Genomic DNA, 6,000 nt, shown 5'->3' with positions numbered 1-6,000 from the left:
AACAAGGAGAAGCTTGTTCACCAGAAAGAGAATGTGAAGAAATGGAGAATCTGTGCAGCATGGCACGGGTGACATGCCAGACAAAGGGAGAAGGGGTTGGAGAGGTAAACAGGGACAGATGATGAAAATCCTCTTACACTATGCAAAATAATTTGGAATTTATTCACTATTCAGTGTGAGTCACTCAAGATGCTTTTGGTGGCAAGTGACAGAAAAAGTCACCTCTGGAGGTTTAACCAATAAACAAAATGCATTAACTCACACAACTGGAAGCCCAGAGAAAGGGCACAATATAGTGTCATCAAAGGCTCAGTTATTTTCACCTGTTCACTGTTCTATCCTCACTATGTTGCTCACTCTCCTCATGCTTAAAACATGGCTGCAGTGGCTGTGGGCATTGCATCCTCATTTGGCAACATCCAGAGGCAGAAAAGAACTGTATCTCTTTTATGTGTCTCCTTTTCAGGATCCCTTCTTTGTGTTTCTTTTTAAAAACTAAGAATCCTAAAATCTCCCCCATTCCAATAGGCTTGCTCTCATCCCTCAAGCTCTTATGCCCTTTCTTAAGTCAAGGAATAGCAAGATGATTACTTGATTGGCTTGACTGGAGCTAGAGATGGAGTCCAGGGATTCTGGAAGCCAATGGCTGAGGAAGAACTGGACAAAAATCTTGACTCTTGACAAAGAAGAGGGTGGCAGTCACCAACACAGTGCTGTGCATCCCTGGAGGGTTCTGGGTAGTGGTACAATATGATCAGATTTGCATTGTGAAAAGATGAATCTGACAATAGTTAGCAGGATAAATAAGAGAGAAGAATGAGACGAGAGGCAGGAAAACCAGTGTCAGAGGGTTTGAAATGACAGCATCTATCAGAGCATATTCATTCAGAGAAAAATGGACAAAAGCAGATGGTAAAAAGCAGACATGGAAGTGATGGATGAGGAAGGAGGAGCCCAGGTGATGCCTGGTCCCTTAGGGGGACTCCCACTGCCCTCTGCCAAATTTACCTGAGAGGTTTCAGCAAAGCATGCTGGAACTCTCCAAAAGAAGGGCTTTCCAAACCTTTATAGATTCTGCTGAGAGCCAGATGTTCATGGTTCCTTCTGCCAGATGTATGTGGTTGACCAAATGTATGTAGTTCCTTCTACCATCAACCCATCTTCCTCTTTCAAATCTTTTAACTGATCAGCGACTCCTTACCAACCTCTTTTGCTGGTTTCTCTTTACATCACTGATTTCTATATCTGTGCCTGTCTCAGGTGTCTCAGACTCTCTTCTCTTCTCTCTCTCTCTCCTCATTCCTGAGCTAGGAGAACTTCAGATGGAGGTTCCTGAGGTCTTCCTAGGTGTATGGGCCACAGAGAGTTTTAAAGGATCAAGATCTAGCTCCTCTGTTTGCACATGTCTTCTTTCCTAAAACTGCTTAACCTACGGGCTTCCCTGGTGGCTCAGATGGTAAAGCATCTGCCTGCAACGCGGTAGACCCGGGTTCATTCCGGGGTTGGGAAGATCCCCTGGAGAAGGAAATGGCAATCCACTCCAGCACTCTTGCCTGGAAAATCCCATGGATGGAGGAACCTGATAGGCTACAGTCCATGGGGTCGCAAAGAGTCGGACATGACTGAGCAACTTCACTTTCACTTTTCTTTCCTAAAACTTTTTGGCCTAAGAACATTGCCAGATGGAGATGTGGGTTCCCTTTTCCCCTGCTCACTTTTTCACAAGAGATCAGCACTTGCTCCCACAACCTTTCTGAATCTGATTGAGGTTCATTGTTCCAGGGGGTAAAAAAAAATTCCTGGGATATCTGCTCCTGAGTAAAGTCTGGTGAGAATAAAGCAGACATCTCAGAGAGGAAGGGTGTAGGAACAGGTAAGATTTCCCTGCAGAGATAAACTCATGGGGAGTCTCTGTGTCTCATCTAGAAGCAGAATTCTGAAGTAAGATGTTTGTTCTAGAAAGGAAGTGTATTAGCAGATTTATTTAATCTGGAAAACAAAGTCACACTTTTGATGTCAGAAAGTCTGTGTGGGCTGGTCTGACTTTGTGATGAGGGGATACAACGCACTTTGCAATTTAGTGAGGTGTCAGGCTTTCCCCTAAAGTAATGAGGAGAATATGCAGCTCCAGTATTTGATAAAAATACATATGTAAGGCAAAAATTATTATACATGTGATATACATATGCAGGAGGAGAAGGGGACAACAGAGGATGAGATGGCTGGATGGCATCACCGATTCGATGGACGTGAGTTTGAGCCGGCTCCGGGAGTTGGTGATGGACAGGGAAGCCTGGTGTGCTGCAGTCCAGGGGGGTTGCAAAGAGTCAGACACATCTGAGCAACTGAACTGAACTGAACATATGCATATTTATATATATATACACATATACATGTAAAGCATACTTGTGATGAAATTTTTGTTAAAATATTTTACCAGCAAATGCTTAGTAATAAATAATTTTAGAAGTTTTGATAAAAATCCTTCTTATTCTATTTTCCAGAAGCTGGGGAAGTAAATGACTTTAATGATATAACAAATCCTTTTCTGATTCTGGTGGTTTCCAAATCTTTGGTTTCATGAAAATTGAAAGAAGATATAATAGATCTGTCACCTGATAGGTCCTTACCAACAATATTCAGTGATAAATCACCTATGTGATTTTTGGCATATAATTCAGAAAACATTCAAAGAATTTCAAAGAGTGACATTATTTAAATAAAAAAAAACTCTTTGCCTCATCTATTTACTAATGGGGAAAAGCTTCATCAGCTTTTCTGTCTATAAAAATGAAAAAGTAAGAGGAATATTGCTGAATCCTGTCTCAATCTAGCAAAAAGAATCACACACACACACACACACACACACACACACAGAGATATATATATAATCTGCAAAGAACTATGCTGAATTCATGAGGAAATATTTACTGATTAACATCAATAAATGACCATTTGTTTACCATTTAAAGATAACAATTATGTAATTTGATTGGTTAAGCACTAATATTAACTGTAATAACAACTCAATCCAGACAAAGAAATTAACACTACGGACTATGGTTTCAGAAAAAAAATATACCAGCAGAAAGGTATGAGAGAGTGATACTCTCCGACATACATCACAGCAGGATCCTCTATGACCCACCTCCCAGAATATTGGAAATAAAAGCAAAAATAAACAAATGGGACCTAATTAACCTTAAAAGCTTCTGCACATCAAAGGAAACTATTAGCAAGGTGAAAAGACAGCCTTCAGAATGGGAGAAAATAATAGCAAATGAAGCAATGGACAAACAACTAATCTCAAAAATATACAAGCAACTCCTACAGCTCAATTCCAGAAAAATAAACGACCCAATCAAAAAATGGGCCAAAGAACTAAATAGACATTTCTCCAAAGAAGACATACAGATGGCTAACAAACACATGAAAAGATGCTCAACATCACTCATTATCAGAGAAATGCAAATCAAAACCACTATGAGGTACCATTTCACACCAGTCAGAATGGCTGCGATCCAAAAGTCTACAAATAATAAATGCTGGAGAGGGTGTGGAGAAAAGGGAACCCTCTTACACTGTTGGTGGGAACGCAAACTAGTACAGCCACTATGGAGAACAGTGTGGAGATTCCTTAAAAAACTGGAAATAGAACTGCCTTATGATCCAGCAACCCCACTGCTGGGCATACACACTGAGGAAACCAGAAGGGAAAGAGACACGTGTACCCCAATGTTCATCGCAGCACTGTTTATAATAGCCAAGACATGGAAGCAACCTAGATGTCCATCAGCAGATGAATGGATAAGAAAGCTGTGGTACATATACACAATGGAGTATTACTCAGCCATTAAAAAGAATACATTTGAATCAGTTCTAATGAGGTGGATGAAACTGGAGCTGATTATACAGAGTGAAGTAAGCCAGAAGGAAAAACATAAATACAGTATACTAACGCATATATATGGAATTTAGAAAGATGGTAACAATAACCCGGTGTACCAGACAGCAAAAGAGACACTGATGTATAGAACAGTCTTATGGACTCTGTGGGAGAGGGAGAGGGTGGGAAGATTTGGAGAATGGCAATGAAACATGTAAAATATCATGTAGGAAACGAGTTGCCAGTCCAGGTTCGATGCACGATGCTGGATGCTTGGGGCTGGTGCACTGGGATGGCCCAGAGGGATGGTATGGGGAGGGAGGAGGGAGGAGGGTTCGGGATGGGGAACACATGTATACCTGTGGCGGATTCATTTTGATATTTGGCAAAACTAATACAATTATGTAAAGTTTAAAAATAAAATAAAATTAGAAAAAAAAATAAATTCTACAGTGGAAAATAAATAAATAAATAAATAAATAAAAAGAAAGGTATGAGAGAGTGATAAATGAAAGACTTACAAGCTTAAAGGTATACATACAGCATTAGGAAAATATTTTGCGAGGAAGCGAATGAAAAGGCCCTAGGGCCTTAGCACATGCTATTTCATCCCAGTGGACTGGAAATAAGAATTCAAAAGGCAAAAGGAAACTGTCAAATTTCTAGTTGTTAGAGAAGAATATACAACCCTGAATATTCACTGGAAATAAACCCTGAATATTCATTGGAAGGACTGATGCTAAAGCTGAAGCTCCAATACTTTGGCCACCTGATGTGAAGAACTGACTCACTGGAAAAGACCCTGATGCTGGGAAAGACTGAAGGCAGGAGAAGGGGAAGATTGAGGATAAGATGGTTGGATGGCATCATCAACTCAATGGATATGAGTTTGAGCAAACTCCAGGAGATGGTAAAGGACAGAGAAGCTTTGTGTGCTGTAGTCCATGGGGTCACAAAGAGTTGGACACAACTGAGTGACTGAACAACAAGAAGAGAAGAGTATTCATGTATTTTTTTAAATGAATGACAGTGGCTATAAAATCACTATTGTATTTAGAGTCTCTTGAATATGTTTAAAAGAGAGCAATGTAGCAACTTTACTTAAAAATGTTAATGACTAAAAAAATGTTTATAACTATACATCTCTAAAATTATTTGTAATTATTTAAATTTATAACAAAACTGTAGAAAACTTCTTAAAATGTGTGAGGAAAATCACAGCTTTTTCAAGTTCTTTCCGAGGCTAACTGACATTTATAGAACACTACACTCAACAACTGCTGAAATCACTTTTTCTTTGCATGTGAACCCAACTTTTATCAAGATACACCATATGCTGGTCATAAAACAAGTGTCAATCAATTTCAAAGGAGTGAAATCACGTGAAGTATATTCTCTGACCATAAAATGTTTCAGGAGATAACCTGGAAAATCCCCAATGACTTGAAAATTAAATAACACACTGTCAAGCAATGCACAGGTTACAGAAATCACAGGGGAAATTAGAAAACATTTAGAAATGAATGACAAAAAACACAACATATCAAAATCTGCAGTATGCAATTAAAGCAGTGCTGAGAGGGAAATCTATGATTTTATGTGCTTATATCAGAAAAGAAGAAAGAAGAAAAAAATAAGAAATAAGCTTAGATCAGTGATTTAAGCTTCCTTCTTAAAAGAATCTAGGAAAAAGAAGAAAAATTAAACAAAAACATTAAAAAAAATAGTAGTGGAAGTCAGTTAAATACAAAATAGACAAACTATAGAGGAAAAAATCAATGAAAACAAAAGTTGGTTCTTCGAAAGAATTACCAAAGTCAAGAAACACTTAGCAAGACCGATAAAGATAAAAGAAAAGTCAAATTTCCAATATTAGGAATGAAATAAGAGACATCAAAACTTGTCACAGAAAAACAGAAAGGTTAATAATAAGAAATTATGTACAGTTTTTTGTCAATAAATTTGACAGCTTAGATGTAACAGAAAAATTCTTTGAAAAATACAAGTTTCCAAAGCTGACACAAGCATGAATAGGAAATCTGAATAGCCCTGTATCTGTTAACAACATGGAAACTGCCATTTTAATCTTCCCACAAAACTCCAGGCTCAGAGAA

The sequence above is a fragment of the Bos indicus genome, chromosome 13, assembly GCF_029378745.1.
Source record: "Bos indicus isolate NIAB-ARS_2022 breed Sahiwal x Tharparkar chromosome 13, NIAB-ARS_B.indTharparkar_mat_pri_1.0, whole genome shotgun sequence".
Taxonomy (NCBI): Eukaryota; Metazoa; Chordata; class Mammalia; order Artiodactyla; family Bovidae; genus Bos; species Bos indicus.
This window is presented reverse-complemented; position numbering follows the sequence as displayed.